Source organism: Rattus norvegicus, chromosome 5 (genome assembly GCF_021556685.1).
Source record: "Rattus norvegicus strain SHRSP/BbbUtx chromosome 5, alternate assembly SHRSP_T2T, whole genome shotgun sequence".
NCBI lineage: Eukaryota > Metazoa > Chordata > Mammalia > Rodentia > Muridae > Rattus > Rattus norvegicus.
Window position 1 is genome coordinate 125,768,021 of NC_141538.1, and position 11,396 is coordinate 125,779,416.

General features: G+C 42.5%; 1 long non-coding RNA gene across 1 annotated transcript; it reads left to right on the forward strand.

The window, feature by feature from the left end:
• Positions 1-13: 13 nt before the first annotated feature.
• On the forward strand, positions 14-10,917 carry LOC148005951 (uncharacterized). Its single transcript, XR_015620387.1, has 4 exons — positions 14-152; positions 2,564-2,614; positions 5,379-5,428; positions 9,020-10,917. It is a non-coding gene; the product is annotated as an uncharacterized LOC148005951 (long non-coding RNA).
• The last annotated feature ends 479 nt before the right edge of the window (positions 10,918-11,396 follow it).

The following is an 11,396-nucleotide window of genomic DNA, read 5'->3' on the forward strand; positions in this document are numbered from 1 at the left end:
GGGCCCGGGGGGCGGGACGGGGACGCCTGGGGCGCGGTAGGGTGAGCGCGGCTCGGCGTGTGTGGACGCGAGCTGGAGGCGCAGAGCCCGAAGCGTCCTGAGGAAAGCCCACGGCGGTGAAGATGGAAGGGATGAGTCTGAGAGCGACCGAGGTGAAAGGAGAATCTGAAGAGAAGTGGGGGTGAGGGGGTGCAGACCATGAGACGTGCCTCAGGACAGCAGGACCAGGCGGGGAGGGCGGCCCTTCCCTAGCCCCTGGCACGCTCCCCCCAGGCAAGGTTTATTTGACTGGGAACGCTCTAGTCCGCACCCTCCTCAGATAGCGACCCCATTGTTTTAGAACTCACGCTTATTTTGTAGTTCCTTGTCACGTTATTGTTAGGTCGAAACCCTGGACAAACTGCCCAAGGAGACGCCTATCATTAACATATCAAAGATGACGCTGGCTGCCAGGTTCTCTCAGCATCCCTCAGTCCCTAACTGGGATAGGGTCCTCCTGCCTGCCATACCTCGACTCCTACCCCGAACTCTCCAGCCCAGGGACTCCAGCCCCTTCCCTCAGGTCCCCTGGTCCCTAGATTATTCAGCCATTTTGGCTGTGCTAATCTCTCAGCCCAGACCACCCACCCCTCTAGTCCTGGCTCCTCTCTTGCTCCCACTCCCCCTCTCTCCTCACATGGCCCTGCTCAGTCTGCCCATGTTCACCCTGGACTCTCCTAAACGTCCCTGCTTCTGCCTGTACGTTCGTTTATCTACAATAAGCCTTCTTCGTTGTGTTAGTTAAGGTTTTTTTTTCATTGTGATAAAACACCATAGCCAAAAAACAAGTTGGGGAGGACAGGTATTATTGTTACACTTCCACAGCACTGTTCATCTCTGAAGGAAGTCAGGATGGGAACTCAAACAGTACATGGAACCTGGAGGCAGTCCCAATGCAGAGGCCATGGGGGGTTAGCACCGGGAGGGTGCTGCTTACTGGCTGGCTCATCAGGGCTGGTACAGCCTGGTTTTCTACAGAACCCAGGACCACCAGCCCAAAGATGGCACTACCTACAATGGGCCATTGATCACTAATTAAGAAAATGTCTTACAGCTTACATCTTATGGAGGCATTTTCTCAATTGAGGTTCCCTCCTTTCAAATAACCCTAGCGTGTGTCAATTTGACAAATGACAAACCAGCATATCCACTGTAGCCAGGAGCAATTATGTCCTTCCTTTTATTTCTTTTCTTCATTCAGTTATATAGACAATCGTGTTATAGAAATAAAAGACACCCTCTCCAGGACTCTCGATTCTAACTAATTTAAACAAAATTTCTCAATAAATCACAAACAGAGCCCTAAGTATATTTCAGCACTTGTGTATATGTTTGTGTGTGTGTGTGTGTGTGTGTGTGTGTGTGTGTGTGTGTGTGTGTGACTGGACAAAGGAGAAATACTAATATAGGAAATAATTCACATGTTCAGGTAAATGCAAAACACAGAAGGGATCAAAGAATTGTGGGAAACAAAAATGATGTAAAAGTGCAAATTAAAGAAATGGATTACTGAGGATGAAAGTAAAAAAATAGTAAAGAGAATCCAAAGCATGACCAGAGTATTAACAGTGGGCAAATAATTTATGATCAAGCAATCTCTTCCTCCCTGCCTCCCCCTCCCCCTTCTCTCCTTGCTTTACTTAATGTTGGCCGATCCTTCCATACCTGAAGATTATTTGCTTCCTGTTACAGGAATATGAAACTTCATACCTCCATTACTTCCATAGCAGTTCCCTGAACACATACAAACACTGTACTGGCTAGTATTGTGTGTCAACTTGACACAGGCTGGAGTTATCACAGAAAAGGAGCCTCCATTGAGGAAATGCCTCCATGAGACCCAGCTGTAAGGCATTTTCTCAACTAGTGATCAAGGGGGAGGACCCAGCCCAGGGTGGGTGGTGCCATCCCTGGGCTGCTAGTCTTGGGTTCTATAAGAGAGCAAGCTGAACAAGCCAGGGGAAGCAAGCCAGTAAGTAGCATCCCTCCATGGCCTCTGCATCAGCTCCTGCTTCCTGACCTGCTTGAGCTCCAGTCCTGACTTCCTTTGGTGATGAACAGCAATGTGGAAGTGTAAGCTGAATAAACCCTTTCCTCCCCAGCTTGTTTCTTGGTCATGATGTTTGTGCAGGAATAGGAAACCTGACTAAGACAAACACATTTCAAAACATTATAAACACTTGCAATTTTTCCCATGAAAAAAGTAATTTAGAAACACAAAGAAAACTGATTATTTGCTGTTTGGTGATTAAATTACTAAAGGTTAGTCAAACAACTGTGCATGCCGATAGAGTTTCATAGTCACATTCCTCAAACATGAAGTCTCAAGTCACGATGTTTGTACGTAAAGAGTGAACCTAGGAAATGGGCATAACAAAATTTCATCTCCTGAGACCTAGTAAACATACAACTGACTGACTCTCTTTTGTGTGTACGCCATGGCGATCTGATGAGAGGTGATCTCAGCGTATAAATTATAGACATCACAGCTGTCGGACACGGGCTATTTTTGTTCGCTCTTCAGATCACCTTTCCTGCTGACAAGACGTCTCACTTACGAATCTCGACCTAGCTGGTAAATTTGAGAAAGCTTCCTGGCTATTTTTAAGGCTGAACTTTTATTTGGTTAAAGACCATTCCCTTGCTAGTCATTCGGATGGGGAATATGAGAAAGCGTTTCTGGTGAGAGTTACATATGTGTGTCTGTGTTGTCCTAATAATCTAATAAATGATGTCGAAGAGTCTTTACATTGTGAAGCTACACCAGGGAAAGCTATCTGCTGAGATCTTAAAGCACGTTGAGCTGCCTGTTCACTGACAATTCAAGTTTCTTTGTTATTCCAGTAACCTTGTGGTCTTATGCTAAACAATACTTTCTTGATTAAGAAGTTCATTTAAACGCAGTTATTTGTCATGAGGGAACATTATTGTCCCCATTTTATAGATGATAAAACTCAGTTTTCCCTCCTTTTTTCCAAGGCTGTGAAGCTAAAGGCAAAGCCGGCCAGACTCAGATCCAGTTCCAAGCTGTCCTCTTCCTTCCATTTCATTATAATGGAATCGCATGACACTCTAGCGAGTTCCAGACCTCCCCAACTCTGCCTCCCAAGTACTCACAAGGCATGCACCGCACCACCCAGTTGTGGACAGGAATTCCAAACAAGGGGGTGACCTATCCTGAATATGGTAGCACCAGGCCATAGACTGAAGCCCAGGTAGAATAAAAGGGGAAAGAAGAAAGCATCAGCAGGCACAGGCGTTCTCTCTGCTTCCTGACAGACATGATATGAGCTGCTGGGCCTACTGTTACCTCTTCACCATGACCAACTGTGATCTTTGAAACTAAACCTCCTCTTCAGTCATTCTGGCAGGCATCTTGTAACAGCCATGCAAGGCAGTTAAGATTCCCAGGTTAAATATAAGGCATAATTTTACATATCTCAGCATCCCAATCAGAGGTGAGAAAGAAGCATGAGTCAAAAGCAACCACATTTTATAGATTTGTGGTAAGGCATTTTTATTATTCTTCAATTTCAAATAAAAAAATTAAAGATTCAGCAGTCATATTGATGGGATCTTGTCTGTAATACAGGTTCAAAATTCACATTGAAAACCCATTCTATGAGAAAATGAGTTTAAAGATGGGCAGAATGTACTTCCAGCCTGGATGGGGCCAGACATGGGAAGATCATGAAGTCCAGGATAGGCTGGGCTACCCATAGCAAGATGCCAAGTAGACCCCATGACTGTTGATAGATACTGTTCACATTTGCCAGCCTAATTCTCTACATTTTCATTATTAGTTTCCTGGGATATTTAATAACAAATAACCAGATAGATTGTCTCATTAGTAAATATCTCATTTCAAAGCTTTAGCATACTAGGAATTTATTTTAGAATAGCTGTACAGTGATTTCTAACAAAATATACACTAAGCTCTTAACAGTGCGGGATATTTTATGTTCAATTTCTCTAAATTGCCTTATGAACATTATTTTACATTTTGTTTATTCTGTACCAGATTCAAAAAGAAAGTCATGACAAGTATTTTGTTTGTACATCTCTCAAGTTTCTTGTCTACAGTGGCTTCCACCTCTTCTTTGAGATGAAATTTGCTTTTTAAAAATTACAGTTATTTTACCTGTCTCATGTGCTAAAACCATGTTAGACATAATTATTTATTTTAATAATTCTTTATGACCATAAGATGTAGCAGAGAAAATATTATGTTTAGAATAAAATAATGTGTTCGAGTTTAGCCACTTGACAGTCTGTTCCTAAGCCATTGTTTCACTATTCATTAGTTAAACTACTGATGTTGGTCTAGACTTTCTGTATAGTACATTTTCATTGTTAAGGAGTTTCACTCCAAAGTCTCACTCCTCATTTTAGAATAGGATTATTAAAAGAATAAGAAGCCAGTCCTGGAAGACCAGACCTGTGTCCTAGCTACTTGGGAGGCCGAGGCAGAAGTTTTATCAGTGCTTGCAAGGATTACAGAATGAGTTTGGGACTAGCCTGAGCAAAAGTACATTCAAAGGAAGCCTGAGAAATTTTACCAAGACCCTACTCTCTCTCTCTCTCTCTCTCTCTCTCTATATATATATATATATATATATATATATATATATATATATATGATCTAGCTTGGCATAAAGTCATTTGCCTAGTGTATGGAAGGTCCTAGATTCAGTCCTCCGTATGATGAAAATAGATAGATGATAGATACAAACATACATAAACGATAGATGATAGATAGATAGATAGATAGATAGATAGATAGATAGATAGATAGATAGATAGAATAGGATTACTATAAATCTTAGTAATTCACAGTTCAAGGTTTCTCAACAAATGCTTTAACACTGGCAGATTATTTATAACTTTACCCTTTGACATTTATCATCACTGATTTTTAAGGTTGAAGGATAATACTAGGCCTAAACTCTTAAAGAGAAGCAGATGCACGTGACAATACCTAAAACTCTTTGAAAGAAATATAGTAAGTTTGAGATGTTATTTTTAGCAAGAATCCTAGTAAGAAATGTCATCGTTAACATGATCTATTTTCATTTTGTAGCTGCATACGTTTCTAAATTGCCTCAATATGAGTCAACATTAGAATACTCAATGTATCTAAAGAAAAAAAATGAGCACTTTGGGTCAGGCTCTCTTCACAAGCAGATGTATTAATTGGAATAACAAAGGCTGTTTGCTTTGCTGTGTAAACATTATGGGTCTTGCCAGCATTTTGGGGAATCTTGCTTTCATGTGTATGTAGAAAGCTCATGTGAACTCAAACCCCCTTTTGAGACCAGTTAAATCACGACCCCTCACAGATTCTGCGACTGACTATCTCTGAGAGTACTCTGAAGATGCTGAGACTTGAGTAAGTGGACCCACCCCACCCCACCTCCCCACCCTCCAACCCCACCCCCCACTCCCCACTCCCCACCCCCCACTCCCCACTCCCCACCCTCCACACCTTTAAGTGATTATCATCTCTGTTACAGCTGTCCTTTGGAATTAGAACAATCCCTGACAAAACCAACAGTGTGTGTGTGTGTGTGTGTGTGTGTGTGTGTGTGTGTGTGTGTGTGTGTTATTTGAGCTTTTTCGAACACACTTTTAATGACCTCAAATGGGCATTAATGCTCCAGCTGTTAGCACAATCCTGTTAGCCTTAAGCACAAAGCTTTGACGTGATTAATTACCACAAACAAGATAAATTAGGTAATTCCAAATGTTTCTACAAATAACAAAATATTTCTCCACCTAAGGAAAAGGACTTTAAAGCTTTGCCAGAGAATTCGATGTTCAAATTGAACTCTGGTATTTGAAGGTTCTTAATTCTCAAGACTCAGGTTTCACATTAGCAGTTGTCTTAAAGCTTTCTCTAATGAAGGTTGAATCACTGTTGTAAAAACACCTGTATGTTTAAAGTGATATGAAAGTATCCATCAAACCAATTTAAGTCCCCTGTTTAAGTTCTGTGGGAGCACTGCTTCTCTGTTCTAGATGCATTCCTTCTTTAGTGACATTGAGTGGACAGTGAGCATATCAAAGCATTCACTGGACACTGGGGATGAAGTAGGGAGAAAGCCAGGAGCTAGCTGCACCTCTCCTTATTATCACTCAGAATGGTAGCATCTGCTGAAGAAAGCCCAGGCCTTCACTGGAAACAGGAAAGCATTCCTTATTTAGTACTCTCATGATAGGTACAGGGGTGGTTGCCATGAGGATTAATGGAAGAAAGGAGTTTGGGATCAACTCCAAAAGAGGTTCTCTGTCTACATAGGTGAGGTATACTTTTGGATGGACTACTGCTAACCAAGTAAGGAAATTCCTAGTTAAACTGATGTAAGATTTTTCTGCTGAAGGCATGGCATGTGGTCAGGTATTACCTGGAAGACAGGGAGTGGAGGGTAAGGAATTTGATTAGATATCAGGATTGAGCACTCTTGTTACAACTAGCCTCTTAAGGACGTGCCCAACGATGAAGCGTAGCTGGACTCTGATAAGCAAGTCTTTGTCACATTCTAGCAGGAGAATCAAGCAACCATACAAGACAATGTAGTGCAAGTAGTGGGTTGCATGGAAAACTGAAGCCAAGTCAATGAACCCAGAGAGAAGAGGAAGAGACTGCACAGGCATTTGTATTTAGGATGTGAGAGAAATGCAGCACTTGAGCATCGTGTAAAAGATGACTTATATGAATGCACGAAGGCACTTCTGAAATGTTAGGGATGAATCCATCTCGGACAGAAGGAACAACAAGTACTCAACACACACGGCACACCAGAGGACCAGTGAGAAAGCTCCTCCAAAGATTTGACATGACTAATTAGTGCAAACGAGAAAGAGGGTGGAGAAGTTCACAGTTAGAAGTGACGCTCCTGGGGTTGGGGATTTAGCTCAGTGGTAGAGCACTTGCCTAGCAAGCGCAAGGCCCTGGGTTCGGTCCCCAGCTCCGCAAAAAAGAAAAAAGAAAAAAGAAAAAGATGTGATGCTTCTAGAGACTTTCAAACAGGAGAATGACGTGATGAAATGACTAATGTAAAGGGTCCTTTGACATGTTTATGTGGAAAGTTGTCTAAGGTGAGCAACGGTACAAGAATCGATGTAAGACTACTGTAGACTAGATGAGAGCTGATGTGGGTTTACTGGGATGGTCTAGTGCAGATGAAAGGAGGCATTAAAGCGCAGTAGGAAGACTAAAGATAGTACCATAGGGTCGCTGGTGGTTGGAAGGAAGGTATAAAGAACACAAAGAGAGGGGCTGGGGATTTAGCTCAGTGGTAGAGCGCTTGCCTAGGAAGCACAAGGCCCTGGGTTCGGTCCCCAGCTCCGAAAAAAAGAACCAAAAAAAAAAAAAAAAAAAAAAAAGAACACAAAGAGAAGAACCAAAAACTCAGAGCTCAGGGGCTTGAACCTAAGGCCTCCTGCATTCTGGGCAACCTCTCTACATAGCTCAACTGAATGGTTTTCCTTTTGGTTTCACAAAAAGATTATAATTTTTTTCTGAAAAATTTGAGGAGGGGATGGGCATCGCTGGATGAGAAACTTCTGCTTTGACTGTGGTAAGTTTATGGTGCCTTATAGGAATCCAGCAAACCTTGCCAACTGAGTGGTCAACCACAAAAGGGCAAAATTGGGAGGAAAAGTTTAATCCCAAAGTGTAAGTACAGGGCCACTTTTCTCACTACTCTGACAAAGTAGCTGATAACAGCAACTTAAGGAGAGGTTTGTCTTACCTCACAGTTGAGGGTGTGGTTGATTCTGCAGAATGGTGAGGCAGCTCATTACACTGCATCCACACTCAGGAGGTGTGGAGGTGGGGGTCAGAGGTAGCCTCCCTTTTCCCTTTTCCAGGACACCAGTCCATGGATCGGTGTTAGCCACACTTAAGGCGAGTCTTCACACTTGAGTTAACTTGATCTAGAAATCCCTTCACAAATAAGCCCAGACATTCATCTCCTCGGTGATTCTAGAGCCAATCCAGTGGACAATAGTAACCGTGACAGTGTTTCAGAACCATCCACCTTTATATGCAGGGACTTACTTAGGAAGTGAATATAGAGAGCAAAGGAAGAGACAGCAGAATTTATTTATTCCAGATCTGGAGACATGGAAAAGAAGAGGTGTCATCAAAGGTCTCTAAGAAAGGGACCACTGAGTTAGGTGGAAACTTAAGATGTGTTGCCAGTTATTTCAAGACACTACTATCTACAGTATCTAATGCAGCCTAGATGTCAGAGGTCGAGATGAGAATGGAGAGTTGCTAAAGGATTTGATGGCTTTGACAAATGACAAATAGTGTAATGAAGATGAAATTGTAAGTGAAATTAGTTTCTGGAAAAAAGGGAAGAAGTATATTAAGCTTGCTATGAAAGGGAACAGACACATATTAGATGATGTGTGTGTTTCTGTCTCTCCCTTTGTCTCTGTCTGTCTCCCTCCCTCTCTGTCTCTCTCTCTCTCTCTCTCTCTCTCTCTCTCTCTCTCTCTCTGTCTCCCTCTGTCTCTCTGTCTCTCTCTGTCTCTCTCTGTCTCTCTCTCTCTCTCTCTCTCCTCTCTCTCTCTCGTGTGTGTGTGTGTGTGTGTGTGTGATTTGAGCATGCATGGTGCATGTGTGGATTTTGGAAGAGTGTTGGTCTTTTGTCTCCCATCTTGTCGGAGGCAAGATCTTCTGGTTGTTTTCCCACTACACATGCCAGGCTAGCTGGCCCATGAACTTCTGGGGAGTCTCTTGTCTCTGCCTCATCTTCCTGTGGGAATGCTGGGATTGCAGATTTTGTACTTTATATCTGCCTTTTTTTCTTTTTAAGGTAGGGTCTGAGTATGAGCTTAGGCAGCAAGTACTTTTACCCAGGGTGCCATCTCCCCAGCCCCACATATTTGAATTCAACTATGAAGACAGTAGTAATAGCAAATAGATAAATGGAATCAAAGAGAGTTTTTGTTTGATTTTGGTTTTTAGGGTGAAGAAACCTATATCATGTTGGTATGCTGATGAGCAGTAAAGGGAAACCTGCTAATGTATAAAAGAATGAGTAACTGGAGAGCATATAGCAATCATCTCAGCCTGACAGCCTTCCAGGACTTCATCTGTCTGCTTTCTAGAAAATTACACTGCAGTGAAAACCGCATGTATTCAGTAAATTTAAAAACTGAGCTAAGCACTATGCTAGGTAGATGGGAAGGACCGACGACACAGTGCAGAACTGTGCGTTAGAGGCTCTTGCTCTCGATCAGGGATCAAATAATGAGGACCCAATCCAGTGGAAGCCCCTGTGAGGAAGGAAGTGAGGAGAATGGAATTGAGAAATAAAGAGAATAAACAGGGCCTGGTGACTACTTATGGGTAAGGGTGAAATGGCTTCCTGGCTCAATAGTGCAGAAGGATTGATCACATGAATCGCACTTTGTAGCTTATCTCTCTTCCCCAAAAGCATTCAAAGACTTTACATTATGTAAAGATCAACATTTAAAGCTAGGTAGCCTAGGCTCGGCACCTCTTAAATCAGCCCTTTGGGTGTGCCCTTTGCGTTATTTTATTTTACATATTTCCTCGGAACTCAAAACCATAGTGGATGGGATTCAGCTTGAAGAAAAGCACTACAAAATAATTTTCCATCTTATGTTTAAATTTATGGTTTCTTAGGACGTGTGGTCCCTGCCAGATTAGACTCTTACCTTACTTTTGGTACAGCAGCTCTATTATTCTAACAATGTGTTGTTTAATAATTAATACCTATGTGAAACTCCCTTCGGTTCTGGGTACACATCACTTGAAGTCTGCTTTTCCCTACTCTTATGATCGTGGTTAAACTCCCTTGGTCTTTGGTACAGTCTGCTTCACAAGTATCTTCATGCCTCTCGAAACTCACCTCCCTCACGAATCCGTCCCTCACACTCCCACATATAACCAATCAGCCTGTCTTTAGCAGCACCATCTGCCTTGAGTACGTTTAATTAAGCCCACCATCGGATCTGCCTGTTCCATGTCCAGTCACCATCTGTCAGTCCCTTGAGAGCTAGCACCATAAACATAGTCCTTAATCCTAGGGGTTGAATAAAGGAGTGGCAAGTGAGTGAGATCTCAGTTCAGGTGGAGCTTTAGCCTCAGTTTCCTGTCCTTCTTTTAATCAAGAATTCAGAAACAAATAGTGCTATAACATTGTATTCATTCTATTGCCTCCTCCTCTCCTCCTCTTCCTCCTCCTCCTCTTCTTTTTCAGGTGTGTGTATCCTCTGCCCAAAATGCTCAAGGATGTGACTTGTATCCTGGTCATTTTATGTCTCTAGCATCTAGCTACTAGATAAATGTGTAGTTTCACAGTGACCCGGTGGCCTTGCCTTTTCAAGTTGTCATTTGATTGTGTCCACCCTTTCTCACCATCACAGAGAACTTCTCAGTTATTCCTGGCAGAGATCAACCTGCTGCGGACAGACATGAGAGCACATCTCTTTTCCCTTTATCCTTCTCTAGACCAGTTTTGACTTTGACTGACTGTAAAAGCCTAGTCCCTCTCCCTCTCCTTCCCTCTCTCTCCTCCCGCCCCTCTCTCCCCCCTCCCCTCCTCTCCCCCCCCTCTCTCACACATACACACACACACACACACACACACACACACACAAAACCAATTCTTTTCATTGTAGCCCTATGCATTTGGCACAATTCCCTACTGGCAGAGCTATAAAAGAAGCACACCTGCTTCAGTCTGATGACTTTTATGTATTTTTTTTTCTGTTAAAAATTTTCTGTTTATTGTTAGTACTTAAATCAGCCTCTTTCCCTGCTGAGAATGATTATATTAGAGTCACTCTTTAAATATTTGATAAATGAATAAAGGAAGGAATGTTATTTTCACCATCAAGTGAAAGGCTGTACCTCTTATGCAAAATTAGTTCACTTATATTTATAACTGTTTACATTCAAGAATAATTTATTTGCATTGTCAACTAACTCTAGGTAAAATGATAACTTTATATTGTAAAGTATTCTTGTACCCGAAGCCTATGCTAGTTTTGGCAACAGACAGAAATGTGGCAGTCGTTGAGTTTCCCCTGCAGTTTGATAAAGTTCTACCCTCTCTGCGTACTGCAGAACCCAACTCAAACTTGCGCTAAAAGGTCCATGGTGCGACTTGTCCATCCGGCGCCCTCTGCTGGCCTCATGAGCTTTGATGGACTCGAGTTTTCTCCGCCTAGGTGGTGTCTGGAACAGTAACAATTAAAAGGCTATCTTTTCCTCGACAGCCCCTTACAATGCAGAACCAGTAACAAAATTTCCACGCAGTGGTTCCACGGTGCTCAGGATGTCATTTACAAGCTGCCACAGCAGTCATGCTTGC